The 17057-nt window shown below is 37.4% G+C and overlaps 1 pseudogene; it reads left to right on the top strand.

The window, feature by feature from the left end:
* Window positions 1-15525: 15525 nt before the first annotated feature.
* Window positions 15526-16448, top strand: LOC125094124 (adiponectin receptor protein 1-like; annotated as a pseudogene).
* Window positions 16449-17057: the final 609 nt, after the last annotated feature.

The raw sequence follows: 17057 nt of genomic DNA, 5'->3' as shown, positions 1-17057 counted from the left end.
CCCGCGTCGGGCTCTCTGCTCAGCAGGGAGCCTGCTTCCCTCTCTCCCTCTCTCTCTCTCTCTCTCTGCCCACCTCTCTGCCTACTTGTGATCTCTCTCTGTCAAATAAATAAAAATCTTAAAAAAAAATCAGTTTATAACGTTATGGGGTTTCCTTTGCATGAAACCATTTTCTTTTTTCTTGCTACTCCTAAAATTCTGTCTTCACCATTACTTTTTGCCATTTTAATTATTCTATGTTTTGGTGTGAATGTCCTTGGATCTTGTTACGATCTCTCTTTGCCTCCTGGATCTGCATGTGTTTCCTTTCCCAGATTGGAGATTATTTCTTCAAATAAGTTTTCTGCCTCCTTCTCTTTCTTTTTTTCTTTGGGTATCCCTATAATGGTACTCTTATTATGCTTGATGATGTTGCTGAGTTTCCTTAACCTATTCTCACTTTTTATTCTTTTTCTTTTTGCTGGTTAGCTTGATTGCTTTCCATTACACTGTATTCTAAGCCACTGATCTGTTCTGCCTACTCTATTCTGTAGAATAGAGTGTATTTATTTCCTTCTAAGTGTATTTTTATTTCAGTTATTGAGTCCTCCATCTCTGACTGGTTCTTTTTTATTTTTTATCTCTTTGTTGAAGGTCTCACTGAGCCCCTCCATTCTTTTCTCAAGTATAGTGAGTATCCTTATGACCTTTTCTTTGAATTCTTTATCAGGTATATTACTTATCTCCTTTTCATTTAGCTCTCGTGCTGAGGTTTTGTCCTGTTGTTTCATTTGGGACATATTCCTCTGTCTCATCATTCTGTCTGTCTCTTTTTGTTTATATATATATTAGGAAGGTCAACTGCATCCCCTGATCTTGAAAATAGAGGCCTTATTGAAGAAGAGGTCCTGTGATGCCCTGTAGTGCAATGCCCCCTCTTCATCAGAACCAGTAGCTTCATTGACTCCTGTGTGGGTTGTGTACTCCATATTGTTGTGATTGAGTTGTGTTTGCCTTCGGTCTAGTCAGCTTCAATGGCTCACTTTGCCTGTTGTGGATGCCCAGGCAGTTTTTGATCCCTTTGGTGTTAAGGGGCCAGTCTTGAGCCATTTCAGGTTTGAGCTGGCTGGTTTCAGGATTCAGACCAGATGCCTGCCCTCAGCCCATTTGCTTGCAGGGTATTCTCCCTGTACAGCCCCTGAGAGGTTTTTGTTGGTGGGTGGGGCCAGAAGTCAGACCAGATACAAGCTATCAGTCCATCTGCTGGGGCTACAGTCATACTGATAGGGAGGATACTCTTTCTGCACTGCTAGCTATAAGATTTGGCTGGTGAGACCGCAGGCACACAGGTGTGTCTGGTTATCTTCCCCTTTCCCAAGGGCAGGAGTCACTTTGGGGTGGTACCCATCCCTGTCAGGGCTGCTTGCTGGGTGTTTTGAGGTAAGAGCTACTTTGGAGGGACAACTGATGAGTGGGGCAGGTTGAATGGGGTGGATCCACAGGAGAACATGGAGGTTGGGTGCACAGTGTTAGCAAAATAGTTGGAGAGTGTTTAGGCCGATTCCTCCAACTGTCCTGCTATTTGGGCTGTGGGGTGGGGGGGAGAGAAATGGTGCCTACCAGAGAAGTCTCCTAAAGATCCCTGACTCTACTGTATATGCTCCAGAGATTAGTAAATAAATCTCTCCCATGTACCTAGGCACTTTTCAAAGCACTTCTCCTAGTATTTTGGTGGGGTCATTATTCTGTTTCTTTATTAGGGTGGGGACTCAGTTTTCTATCACACTCCAGCTCCTCTGGAGCTAAGCCTGCTGATTTTTAATGTGTTCCTCCTGTTTGTGTTTGGTCATACTGGGAATTTGGTTCCCATCAGCAAGGCTAAGCTCTCCTTACCCTTTTCAGTGAAGCCTCTTCTCTGTGGTTAGCTGTGGAAAGGCTGTTCTGCCAGTGTTCAGGTCATTTTCAGAGTTAGTTGTACTGATGTGTCTGTTTTCTTGGTGTGTCCATGGGTTAAGGTGAGCTCGGGATCCTCCTACCCCACCATCTTCAGGAACCCCCACCATACAACATTTTTTCTTTTTAGGTTTTTATTTAAATTCCATTTAGTTAGCATACAGTGTAGTAGTAGTTTCAGATGTACAGTAATAGTGATTTAGCACTTCCTTGTATCGCCCAGGGCTCATCACAAGGGCACTCCTTAATCCCCATCACCTGTTTAACTCCTCCCACCACCCACCTCCCTCTGGTAACCATCAGTTTGTTCCCCATAGTTGAGTCTGTCTCTTGGTTTGCCTCTCTCTCTTTCCCTCTCTCTTTTCTTCCCCCTTTGCTTGTTTGGTTTATTTATTAAATTCCACATATGAGTGAAATAATATAGTATTTGTCTTTCTCTGATTTATTTCACTTAACATATAACATCTAAAATATAAAATTTCTAGAAGAAAACAGAAATTCTTTGTGACCTTGGGTTAGGCAAAGAATTCTTCACCTTTTTGGGCAAAGGACATGAACCATAAAAGAAAAAATTTCACAAATTAGACTTTATCAAAAGACACTCTCTTTATCAACAGATATTTTAATTAAAAGATAATCTAATTAAATGTTTCATTGACTATATAGTGCTTAGCCTTATGCTTTTTTTGAGTGAAATATATGTTCAGCTATTTTGCTCATTTCAAAAAAGTTCTTGTTGCTGAGATCTGAGAGTTTTTAATATAAATTTTGTGTAACAGTCCTTTATCAGGTTGTGTTTTTCAAATATTTTCTTGGTTTGTATTTTCCTTTTTAATTAAAATATCTTTTATGATCCATGTCCCTTTGCCTAAAAAGGCAAAGAACTCTGCCTAACCCAAGGTCACTGAGAATTTCTTCTGTTTCTTCTAGAAGTTTTATAGTTTAAGGCTTTATGTCTAGATCTATAATTCATTTTAAATTTTGCCCGTGATACAGATGGGTGTCCAATTTCGCTCTTAATTTTAGTCATTATATATGATCCTGGACTCCTAATATTTTATTATTCCTGACAACACTTTTTGCACAAAGTAAATTATAAAATGTTTTTAAACTAGTAGACTGGTTCAAGGTCACTGAAATTATATTTATTTTGCAAGACTCATCATTTGTTGCATAAGAATATAACACTTGGGAAGTATATAAAAAGAGCAATAAGTCTTGCTGGCTATTGTTTCTTCTGTTAAAAAGAACCTAATCACAATTATTTCATAATTCTGTGACAGTTTGAGGATCCTCTAATTTTGTTTAGAAATGTTACCCAGTGTTAGAAGTCTCCAAAACATTGCTGTCCAAACTGTGGTACTTGAAAATGATTGCTAGACTATCTCAAAATGTTAATAGAATACCCAGAGAATATAGAGCTGCTTCAGTGATTTTTGTGACCTCCTTTATTGTTTCTCTTTCTGTTTTACCATTTAATTTCTTATATTTCTCAACTCATCTGCTTCTGTACCTTCTTTATTTCCTTCAAGTTTTTATAATACTTATTTCTTCCTTAAATAGAAATGGACTTTTTTCTGAATAAAAATGTAATATATTCTAGTTGAAAGGAATTCACCAAAAAAATCCAGAAAAATAAGAATGGTTAAATAACAAAAATTCAACTGAGTACATTATAAGATCTAACTGTTTTTATTAATCACTTGTAAATTGGACTGCATTCCATCTAGCAAGTAGAAGGGAGCTCCAGAGGACTACAGAAAAGGAAAGGATTTTGAAGGTAGAGAGGAAGTGGAAAAAAGGAAATTATTATTATTTCTTAGAGCTTTTCTGTTTTCCTGTCTGGGCCTTTTTTTGGGGTAATTATTTATTTATTTGACAGAGAGAGAGAGAACGCACAAGCAAGGGGAGTGGAAGAGGGAGAAGCAGACTCCCCACTGAGCAGGGAGCCTGATGAAGGACTCAATCCCAGGACTTGATTATGTGAGCTGAAGGTGGGTACCCAACTGACTGAGCCACTTAGGTGCCCCTTCCTGTCTGTTTTTTAGTAACTCCAGGAAGCGAGGCTCCATGGAATTGATAGATAATGATGACTACCTGTGGTTTTGGAATTCCTCAACAGCAGTTTTGCATATGGATCATACTCTTATTTTTTGGATTTGCAGTAGTTGGAGACAAATTCTCTGCATATATATATATATTTTTCAAATTGTTAAGATGTATAGTTGCCCAATTATGATCAGCTTGAATTTGTGGTTTCCATATAGAAATGAAATTTTAAATGCTGTGTCACTCCATTCTATTTTGGAAACACAGCATACTATCAGAAGTGTGTGTGTGTGTGTGTGTTTAAGATTTTATTCATTTATTCATGAGAGAAAGAGAGAGACCAAGGGAAAAACAGGTTCTCCACAAAGCAGGGAGCCCAATGCAGGACCTCAATCCCAGGACCTGACGAAGGCAAACACATAACCAACTGAGCCACCCAGGCACCCTGGAACTGTTTATTCCTTAGCCTTATTCCTTAATTAGGCGGTAAGCTCATAGAGGCAGAATAGTGGTGTGCTCGTCTTTGAATTTTTTTCTAGAAGTGAACACAGTGCCTGCCAATAGTAGACATTCAATGTAATTTTGAATGAGTATCAGTAGGATTCAAGCTTTTATAATATATTTTATTGCTTGAGAATAAACAATATTTAGAAAATTTGAATACATGGATAATGTTCTCTATCCGAAATTAGTTTCTTTCTTAATGTCTATTCAAAAGAACTATATTCAAGGGGTTACAGAGCAGAAAACAAAAGATCACAAGGACTCCAATTTATTTTCTTTTCTATTCAACTGCAGATGCCCTCTATCTTATTTATCATTTCTTTATTTTATAAATAACCCAATGCACTGAGTGGCAGTCAGGAGAATTTTACCATGTGCTAGTAAACAAACAAATTAATACCGCTTAATGCACTGAAAGTTTTTTAAAAGATGTTATTTTGTGTTTCCTTTAGCATGAAACAGGCCAAGTAAGTGTGTATACCACAAACTCCATTTTGTACTACACATGGCTTTTTATTTGAGAGAATTCCAGGGAGAAAAATGGTGCTGTTAGCCTCATTTCAGATTATAAATAATGAGGTAAAGACAAGCTACTGCTTGAGCAAATTGCTATAGTATTCAATTACGCTGCCAGAAAAATGAGAATTTGAAGGGAATTAATTTACTTTGAAAAAAACCATTTCTTCAAATTATTATTATTGTTATTGGCAGTGAATTAAGTGAATGGAATTGGAGAATAGGCAATGATCAGAGCAGACAATAAGAACCAAATGCAATAGCATTAAATTGTATACCTTCTTCAATTGGGAACCTCTCATAACCCCTATCTAGGTGATTATAATTAGAGGCAGAAGATATTTTGGCCTTGAGGAAAGTTATTGATTGCTAGCAATAAATAATTGATGGAAATTAAGCTAGGAGAAGGTAAATAAATAGTAAAGCAGCCAGGATAAACAAGTTGTGGAATAAAGGAAAGATATTTGGAAACTGACTCTAAGTGGGAAAATAAAATACTGAGTATACTACACTAGAAGAGTAATATAAAAACAAATGTCATACTAATAGCATATTAGCTATATGCTTCAACAGCTAGGGACCAGCAAGATCCTGCAGGTCTTTGGGCTTGACTAGTCCAATCAAAATCCTTGGGAATGTCTCTAGTGATGAGTCCAGAATCTTGGTAGAGTAAATGGGGACACGTTTTTCTCATACTTTCTGTAATCTTCATAGAACCCTAGAAGGATGGACTTTCTTATTGATCTACTATATTGCATACTATACTGAATCCAAGGAAAGTTCTTGCAGACAGTGTCACCAAAATTAGTGCAAGAGAGAGAGAGAGAGAGACTTGAGTTAACCAATAAGTGTTAAGTTGAAATTATGATTAAAATATCTCAAATCAATGTTTTTATAGATGTGTTCTACCAATTTTTCAAGTAAGAGTAGTTACTTTCTTATTTAAGTTATTCTACAAAACAAAAAGCTAGGTTGCTTACCTTATAATATGAGGCAAATTAAATCATAATTCCAAAAATGCAAGAAAATTATAGACTCTTTTCATTTCTATAGAGAAACAAAATCTTAAATGAACTATAAGCTAATGGAATCTAATTATGTGAATCAAAAAACATGATCAAATAGGCTCTATTTTAGTTTTGCAAGGATAATTCTAATCAGAAATTTATCAATGTAATTTATCATGTTAAAATGTTGACATAGAAAAATAATCACTGATACAGAAAATGCACTTGATACCTACAACCAGTTATTTAAAATAAAATTTTAAAGGACATTAGAAATTGAAGGTAGTTTCCTTGATGTGGTAAAAGTGACTTATCAAAATCTTACAGCAAATATTATACTTCACAGAGAAACTTAGATGGATGCTTTCTCTTTAGGATCAGGGGTAAGAATAAGTTGCTTGTTCTTATTATAAAAATTTAATACTGAGTGATAGGTCCAGGCTAATACTACAAGGGAAAAAAAAGGATAAATACTGGCAGAAGTAAAACTTCTGATTTGCAGACTATAATGTTACATAGAAAAGCATTTGAATCAACAAACTGTTACTACTGCTAACAGAGTTCTGTAAGTTTGCCAGATGTATATGATTGACTTGAAAAGCCAATAGACAATTGGACACCCATAGGCAAATAAAAACAAAAAACAAAGCAAAACAAAACCCACATCTCAATCTAAACCTCACACCTCACACCACAAAAGTTAACTCAAGATAGTAAAATGTACTCATTTTGTACTCAAAATGTAAAATGTAAATTATAAACATTCTAGAAAAGACTATAGGAAAAATATTCAAGTTCTAGAGCTAAGCAGAGTTTTTAGACTTGACCCCAAAAGCATGATCCCTAAGAGGAAAAAATGATTAATTATATCTAATCAAAAATTAAAAACTTTTGCTCTGTGAATGACCCTGTTAAAAGAATAAAAAGATAAACTGCAGACTGGGAAGAAATATTTCTAAGTCATATACCCCAGCAGAGATCTAATATCTAGAATTTATTACACTCTCAAAACCCAATATTAAGAAGACAAACAATCCAATTAGAAAACTGGGCATGAGACCATACACAGTTTTTTCACCAAAGAAGATATGTGGATGACAGAAGAACAAGTGAAAAGATGTTTAACATCATTAGCCACTAGAGAAATGAAAATTAAAACTGTAATGAGATAGCACTAGGCATCTATCAAGCTGGCTCTAATAAAAAGCAGTGATAATATTAAACGCTGTCAAGCATGTGAAGGAACTGCATCCCTCAGACATGGCAGGGAGAATGTAAAATGTTATAGCTATGCTGGAAAGTAGTTCGGCAATTATTTTCAAAAACTCATGAAAGAAATTGAAGAAGACACAAAAAGATGGAAGACTATTCCATGCTCTTGGATTGGAAGAATAAACATTGTTAAAATGTCTATACTGCCTAGAGCAATCTGTACTTTTAATGCCATTCCGATCAAAATTCCACCGGTATTCTTCAAAGAGCTGGAGCAAATAATCCAAAAATTTGTATGGAACCAGAAGAGACCCCGAATCGCTAAGGAAATGTTGAAAAACAAAAATAAAACTGGGGGCATCACGTTACCTGATTTCAAGCTTTACTACAAAGCTGTGATCACCAAGACAGCATGGTACTGGCATAAAAGCAGACACATAGACCAGTGGAACAGAGTAGAGAGCCCAGATATGGACCCTCAACTCTATGGTCAGTTAATCTTCGACAAAACAGGAAAAAATATACAGTGGAAAAAAGACAGTCTCTTCAATAAATGGTGCTGGGAAAACTGGGCAGCTATATGTAGGAGAATGAGACTCGACCATTCTCTTACACCGAACACAAAGATAAACTCAAAATGGACAAAAACTAAAAATGGATTTATCATAAGAACCAGCAGTTATACTCTTGAACATTTATTTCGTAGAAATGAAGACTTATTTTCATACAGGACCATGTACACAAATGTTTATAGCAGTTTTATTCATAAGATCTCCAAACTAGAAACTACCCACAATTTAATAAAAACAAACAAACAAACAAACAAAAAAACAACTGTGGATGGTTAAAAATGAACGATGGTACATCTATACCACAGAATACTACTTAGCAATGTAAAGGAATAAACTAACAAATGTAAAAATTTGGATGGCTCTAAAGGGTATTATGCAGAGTGAAAAAAATTATAAATCTTATTAACAAAATTAAAGAAATGGAGAACATCTTAGTGGTTGTCAGGGGAGGGAATGTTCATGGCTTAAAAAGGTAATGTGAGGGAGACTTGTGGTATTGAATCCAACTGTGTGAACCAGAATACATGATCAAGTAGGCTCTATTTTAGTTATGCAAGGATGATTTTCATCAGAAAGTCTATCAGTGTAATTCACCACATTAAAACATTAATATAGAAAAGTTAATATCTCAGCTGATACAGAAAAATGTATTCAATATGGAATGACAGCAATTGAAAATAAATTTTTAGGGGTGCCTCGGTGACAAACGGGGGGGCAGCAGGCAGAGGGAAAAGCAGGCTCCCTGCTGAGCAAGGAGCCCAATGTGGGACTCTAATCCCAGGAGTCTGGGATCATGACTTGAGCTGAAGGCAGACAATTAACCCAAATGAGCCACCCAGGTCCTCCTGTATATCAAAATCTTATAGCAAATATTATAGTCACACTCATAGTTGTGTAAGTGGTAACATTTAGTAGAGTTACATATACATACACTCAAGACTGCATGTATAGCTGAGGAAGTATAAATAAGTGGTATGGATTGTACTGATGTCAGTTTCTTAGTTTAGCTATTTTACTGTAGTTGGGTACGGTGTTGACTTTGGGAGAGACTGCAGAAAGGCTGCATGGGACTGGCTGCAACCTCCTGTGAATCTAGAATTGTTTCAAAATAAAAAGTAGTGCTTCTCACCCCTCTTCCCCCACAGAGCCAACAATTTATCTCTACCCTCCGGAACCAAATAACAATATAATAAAACTGAAATAGCACTTATTAGCAAAAAAAATTTAATACATCACAGAATTTATTTAACCAAGAGCACGTAAAATGCAGTAAAATGTTAAAGCACTAATAAAGGCCATAAAAGTTGATCTGAGTAAATACAGAGATACCTGGTCTTTAAAGGGATGATTCCCTAGCATAAAGAAGTATATTCTCCACAGTCAGAAGTCCACTTGGATTTATTTGAGGTTCTTAATACCTATTAGCTATTGTGACTAAAAAAAGAACTATAAAGCCAACCAGAGAGAGTCAGTTATCATATGGTTTCACTTATTTGTGGAGCATAAGGAGTAACCTGGAGGACATTAGGAGAAGGAAAGGAAAAGTGAATTGGGAGAAATTGCGGGGGGGGGGGAGATAAAGCATGAGAAACTGTGGACTCTGAGAAACAAACTGAGGGTTTTGGAGGGGAGGGGAGGGTTAAGGGGTAGGGGGTTGGGTGAGCCTGGTGGTGGGTTTTAAGGAGGGCACATATTGCATGGAGCACTGGGTGTGGTACATAAACAATGAATCTTAGAACACTGAAAAATAAAATAAAATTTAAAAATATAAAATAGGGTTTGGCGTCTACCCAAAAACAAATAAACGAACAAAGAACAAAAACCTATAAAGCCAACATAATAGCAACAGTAAGGTATTGGCTCAACAGTTGACCAGCAGACAGAAAAAGACTTCTCAAAACAAAAGTTCATTCTTTTACAGTAAGTTAAGATATAAAAGCATGACACCACAAATAAATGGGGAAAGAAGAGATACTTTAATTTCTGAGTCAGTTGATGCTGATTTTTTTTAAAGATTTTATTTATTTATTTGACAGACAAAGATCACAAGTAGGTAGAGAAGGCAGGCAGAGAGAGAGAGAGAGAGGAGGAAGCAGGCTTCCTGCTGAGCAGAGTCCGATGTGGGGCTCGATCCCAAGACCCTGAGATCATGACCTGAGCCAAAGTCAGAAGCTTTAACCCACTGAGCCACCCAGGTGCCCCAAGAAGAGATACTTTAAATAACTGGTATAGGAAACACTATCTGGAATAAAGTATCTGACACCTTATATAACCATCAACCTCAAGAGGAACTAAAGAGTTAAATGTAAAGGCAAAATTAGTCAATAGGAGAATATGTTGGAGATTCTTTGTAAACTAGGGACAGATAATAGAATTTATTAAAGAAACCCATAAAAACAAATTGTGCAACAAATTTATGATTTTAATTAAATAAAAATTAAGAGTTTTTTCTTGGATAGTTGTTAAGTAGTTGAAGAATGAAATAGTTATTAATAAATAGATAGTTATGGATTAGATGATGGAATGGAGGAATGTTTTGGATATATAAAATTGATTAAAAATGAATATCTAAAATATTCAAGAAGCTGAAAAATAAGTTCCCAGAAAACAAAAGAATAATGAACAAAAGATACAAATAGTCAATTTACAGAGAAGGAAACAAAAAGGCCACCATACATATGAAGAGATACTCAAGCTCATTTTTAATTTGAATAATGTAAATTAAAATGACATTTCATTATGCTGCTATAAACCATAAAGGTGGGACTTCTGCTTCCAATCAGATGGGGTAGCAGGGACTAGATTTACCTTTTTCCCTAAAACAACTAACAGGAAAAAATATATGAGAAAGTGATGTTCAAAAGTTGGTTTTAATACACTTTGAAACATATACAGTAAGTTAAGATACAAAACTTTGAAACAAGAAACAGTAATCCTCAAGAGGTAGGAAACAAGGGAAAGTTCCCCCAGGTGGAACCTGAATTGAGATCTGAGATGCTCAGCCCCCAGCAAAAGATACATAAAGGAAACCACACCAAGACACATTAGAATCCAGTTGCTTAAAAATGATGATTAATAGAAAAACCTTAAAAAAGTAGCCAGAAAAAAAGACTCCTTATGTACAAATAAATAAAGATAAAATTCATAGAGAATTTTTCATCAGAAACAATGCAAGCTAGAAGTGGAGTAAAACTGGAAAGACTGAAAAAAAATACTGCCAACCTAGATTTAGATACTTGTGAAAATACCTTCCAAAAATGAGAACAAGTACCTTTTCAAACATACAAAAACTGAAAGAATTCATCAGTAGTAGATCTTCAGTATAAAAATGTTAATGAAAATCTTTGAGGCATAGGGAAAATGATACCAGATGGAAATTTGGAGCTACACAAGTAAATGAAGGGCACTGGAAATAGTAACCATGTGGGTAAACATGGTTTTTTCTTGTTATTTAAAATCTCTCTAAAGGATAATTGACTGTTTAAAGCAAAAGTATATATGTGTTTTGGGGTTTTATAACATATGTAGAAGGAAATTGTATGGCAACAAAGCAAAAACCCAAGAACAGAGAAATAGGAGTATATTATTATAAGATTCTTAGCATACATGTGGTGGGATAGGATATCTTGGAGGCAGACTTGATGATACAAATAGAAAACAAATTACAGCATCTGTCATTTCCTGACTTGTTAATTTTAGCCATTCTGACTGGTGTGAGGTGATATCTCATTGTGGTTTTGATTTGTATTTCCCTGATGCCGAGTGATATGGAACACTTTTTCATGTGTCTGTTGGCCATCTGGATGTCTTATTTGCAGAAATGTCTGTTCATGTCTTCTGCCCATTTCTTGATTGGATTATTTGTTCTTTGGGTGTTGAATTTGCTAAGTTCTTTATAGATTTTGGACACTAGCCCTTTATCGGATATGTCGTTTGCAAATATCTTCTCCCATTCTGTCAGTCGTCTTTTGGTTTTGTTCACTGTTTCCTTTGCTGTGCAAAAGCTTTTGATTTTGATGAAATCCCAATAGTTCATTTTTGCCCTTGCTTCCCTTGCCTTTGGCGATGTTCCCAGGATGCGGAGAAAGGGGAACCCTCCTACACTGTTGGTGGGAATGCAAGCTGGTGCAACAACTCTGGAAAACAGCATGGAGGTTCCTCAAAATGTTGAAAATAGAACTACCCTATGACCCAGCAATTGCACTACTGGGTATTTACCCTAAAGATACAAATGTAGTGATCTGAAGGGGCACGTGCACCTGAATGTTTATAGCAGCAATGTCTACAATAGCCAAACTGTGGAAAGAACCTAGAATGGTTGAATGATGAATGGATAAAGAAGATGTGGTATATATACACAATGGAATACTATGCAGCCATCAAAAGAAATGAAATCTTGCCATTTGCAACGATGTGGATGGAACTAGAGGGTATCATGCTTAGCGAAATAAGTCAATCAGAGAAAGACAACTATCATATGATCTCCCTGATATGAGGGAGAGGAGATGCAACATGTGGGGTTAAGGGCGTAGGAGAAGAATAAATGAAACAAGATGGGATTGGGAGGGAGACAAACCATAAGTGACTTTTAATCTCACAAAATGAACTGAGGGTTGCGGGAGGAGGGGGGTTGGGAGAAGCGGGGTTGGGTTATGGACATTGGGGACGGTATGTGCTATGGTGAGTGCTGTGAAGTGTGTAAACCTGGCGATTCACAGACCTGTTCCCCTGGGGATAAAAATATATGTTTATAAAAAAAAAAGAAAACAAATTGCAAGATGAAAGATTTAAATTCAAACATATTGCTAATCATTTTAAGTATAGGTGGTCTGAGCCTGTCAATTTAAGGCAAATTTGTCAGATTGGAAAAATTAAAGACCCAACTGTACACTGTGTATAAGAAACCCATTTGAAGTATATGGACAAAAATAGATTAAGACTTAAGGATGAGATAGAGAAACCATCCTAACTCTGATCCAAAGAAAGCTAGACTGCTATATTCCTATCAGATAAAGTAGATTTAAGATTAAACTATTATCACAGATAAAGAGGGCCTTTTCAGAATGCTAAAGGTATCAATTCATCATGAAGATGTAACAATCCTAAATGTTTATGCAGCTACTAACAGAGCTTCAAAATATATGAAGCAAGAAACTGATGAATCCAAGGAGAAATAGATAACACAATAATTACAGTTGTAGATTTCAGTATCCGTGTTTCAGTAATTGCTAGAATAGAAAAGTAGTATGGAAACAAACCACTGAAATCATTTTATCAACTAACTTGACCTAATGGGACATTGATCGAACACTCAAATTAACACTAGAAAATACATCCTTGTCAAGTAACAAGGAAGAGTTATCAAGATAGATTATACAGTGGGTCATAATTCAAGTCTCAATATATTTAAAAACACCCAAGTCATCCCAAGTATACTCTCTAACCATAGTGGAATTAATCAATAATCACTCACAGAAAGATATCTGAAAAATCTCCTCATATTGGAAACCAAAATAATACACTTTTTATTTAAAAATTTTATTTATTTATTTGACAGACAGAGATCACAAGTAGGCAGAGAGGCAGGCAGAGAGAGAGGGGGAAGCAGGCTCCCTGCTGAGCAGAGAGCCCCATGTGGGGCTTGAGCCCAGGACCCTGGGATCATGACCTGAGCCGAAGGCAGAGGCTTAACCCACTGAGCCACCCAGGCGCCCCAATAATACACTTTTGATGGAAATCCAATATAGCATCACTTCTGGGCAGTATTTAAAGTTGTACTTTGTATGGTGACAAACATAACACAATAAAAATAAAGATGTTGACACCCATCAACATTAAAATAAGTAAAAAAAATGCAAATAAGAAAATAAAACTTGTTTATGTTAAACAAAAATAGTAAAGTTGTACTTTGGAGGAAATTTAATATTCCAAAATGCCTGTATCAGAAAAAAAGGATTCCAAGCAAACCCTGCAGGTTTTGACTTGAGAAACTATAAAAAGGGCAAATGAAAACGACATCATACCTTTGTTAAGAACACACTGTTATACTTTAAACTTAAAAGAATGATTGTCTGGGGGCAGCTGGCTGGCTCAGTCGATAAAGTGTCTGCCTTCAGCTCAGGTCATGATCCCAGGGTCCTGAAACCCAGCTCCATATTGGGCTCTCTGCTCAGTGGGGAGCCTGCGTCTTCCTCGGTCTCTGCCCCTCTCCCAGACCATTCTCTCTCCCTCTCTCTCAAATAAATAAATAAAAATCTTAAAAAAAAAAGATTGTGGGTGGGGTCAAAGATTTGGATTGTGAAATAGGCTTAAAAGAGAAAGAAACATTAGGTGTTTTTTGGTTCTAACCTACATGCTTGGACTGTTCAGGGAACTTCAGGGAACTCAGAGCTGTTTCCTTATATTCTATGATGTGTTTCAAATCTCTTAAGCTATACATTTCGATGCTATTAAACTGCTTGTGAAGATTCAACCCCCTTTTACTTACCATCCTTAATTGATGGTTGTGTGGCAGAAAGAACTCCTTAACACTCACCACTGGAATGAGGTCTTAAAAACCCACAGTTTAAAACTTTGCTCTAAATCTTACTAAATTCATGTTCTCTGGCGTAGTAGATTTAATCTGAGCATGTTAGATTTTCAGTTGAACAGTATTCTGATAACCGGTTCGTGAATTCGAGAAATTTTCGCTGAACACGGTGTCTGGGGTGTAGTAACCCACATGGACACTGTGTTCTATGGTCATGGCTGCAAAGATGAGTCCGAGGTGCCTGCAAGCTATTACTCTAACACTCAAATGACCCGGGGACAAAACAAGTATAAAAATAACTGTATAGGTATATAAAGGGGCTGTGACAATGTGGGGAAGAGTAGTGTGTGGGCATGGAAGGAAGAGTTGTGCATTCCAGCAAAGTTAGAGGGGAAAAGTGGGGGGTTTGGAAAAAGCTTCTGTGGAGTCAGAATTTAGAGTGAATGTTTGTCAGGTCACTAGGAGTGAGGGATACATGCAATGAAGAGGGGCCACTTGACATCAAAGAGCATAATGAGTTCGGGAAAATGAAATTGCTGAGGCAGATTTGGAACATAAAGTGACCTTGGTGGAAGGAGAAATGAGGCCAGAGATGAGGTGACCACAGGCTCTCACAGTGCTAGAATCCTGGTGTCTTCTGCTTTATTCTCATCTCTTCTCCCACTCTGTTCTTCTGGTCCCTTCTTTTTGTACCTAGCAATGTTCTGAAAGCCTTTTTTTTTTTTTTTTAAATTTTAGCTTTAGAATTTGATTAACTTTTCGTTCATAATATTACATACCAAAACTGTCATTCTTCAAATTTATTTTTAATGTTAGAATGAATGGGCAATGTGTGATAGATAATCTGAGTCTGATGGTCGATGCCATTATAATACATACAGCTACTTAAATGGTTAATCTACAAATTTTAAAACTGGTTCTCAAATATAAAAATGCAGAGAAAATTGCTTCCACTTTTACATTGATTTTCACACCATCCAACTTTTCTGTTTTCTTGACTATTACTATAAAGGCTTTGGTAGATGACTTTCTTTATAGTCACTGATTGTCAGTCATTAGGTAAGGTTTAATTTCACTGTTGTAGGGGAAGGCGCTAAAGATCTGCAGCTCTTCAGCCGCAGGCCACCTCCAGGGCTGAGGGATGTGGCATAGGGGACTGTGGCCCCCAGCGGAACCTGCCCATGGTCGCTGAAGAAAAGCAAGCATGCCCCTGTCCCAGGAAGAAGGGGTGGATGGGTGGGTACTGGTACTTCCACTGCAAGCCCACCATGCCATGGGAAGTTGGAGGAGTTTGTGTAGAAGCTCTGGGAGGGACGCCGAGGGTCACCCCATATGACGCATATTCCCTGACTGGCTGAAGGACAATGACTACTTGCTACATGACCCTAGACCACCAAGGCTCTGCTTCCGGGCTTGCTTCAAGAGCATTTCCCACATCCATACACAAACTGGCATTATCTGGATCCATCTGCTTGGTTTTGTGCTTTCTCTTTTTGGGAATCTTGACCATGCTCAGACCAAGTGTGTACTTCAAGGCCCTTCTACAGGAGAAGGCGATTTTGGGGATGTTCTTTGTGGGTGCTGTGCTCTGCTTCAGCTTCTCCTAGCTCTCTCACCCCATCTATTGTCATTCAGAAAAAGCCTCTCTGACTTTTTTTCCAAACTGTATTATTCAGGGATTGCTCTGCTGATGATGGGGAGCTTTGTCTCCTGGCTCTATGACTCCTTCTCCTGCTCCCCACAGCCGTGTCTCATCCGCCTCTCTGTTGTCTGTGTCCTGGACGTTTCTGCCATCACTGTAGCACAGTGAGACTGGTTTGCTGCTCCTAGACACCAGCAGACAAGGGCAGGAGTATTCCTGGGACTTGGCTTGAGCAGTGTTGAGCCCACTATGCACTTAACTATCGCTGAGGGCTTTATCAAGGCCACCACAATGGGCCAGACGGGCTGGTTCTTCCTCATGGCTGTGATGTATGTACATCACCGGAGCTGGCCTTTATGCTGCTTGAATTCCCGACCATATTCTTTCCTGGAAAATTGGACCTAGGATTCCGGTCTCATCAGATTTTCCCTGTCCTGTTGGTAGCCACAGCCTTTGTCCACTTCTATGGGGTCTCCAACTTTTAAGAATTCCATTAGGGCCAAGAGGGTGGCTGTAGAGATGCCTCCCTTCTCTGAGCCTTCCCACCTGAGGGGTAGAGGAAGAACTTCCCAAGGGCTTTTAAAAATAACTTCCTTGTTGACCTGAGAGGGAAAAGAATTTTCACTGCGGTAGATGTCCCCTGGTATTTGGGTCATGTTGTCAGAGATCGTTAAAGTAGCATCTGTTGTTTCTCACTTATGACTGATCATTATATCACCTTAGATTAGAAAATCTGTTTAGGTTCTTTAAAATGATGATTAACTGACAAAAATTTTAAAAAATTTATTTTTATAAATTTTATTGAAATATAAAATGTATATGGGAAAATACATGTTTTAAGTTTATATATCAATGATTTTTCAGGAAAAGAACACATCTGTGTAACCAGCTCTCAGGTCAAGAAGCAGAATCTAATCAGCAGCCCTGAAACTTCCCTCATACCTTTGTAGTTATGCCCCTGCCCCCACCATGGGTAAGTCACTGTTCTATCTTCTAATACTGAAGATGAGTTCTGTCAATATTTGAACTTTATGTAAAGGGAATAGTTGCAGTATATGCTCTTTTTGGCTCTGACTTCTGTTGCTCAATATTCT

The sequence above is a fragment of the Lutra lutra genome, chromosome 2 (assembly GCF_902655055.1).
Source record: "Lutra lutra chromosome 2, mLutLut1.2, whole genome shotgun sequence".
NCBI lineage: Eukaryota > Metazoa > Chordata > Mammalia > Carnivora > Mustelidae > Lutra > Lutra lutra.
The sequence above is the reverse complement of the archived record's forward strand: the minus strand, read 5'-3'. Positions and strand labels throughout refer to the sequence as shown.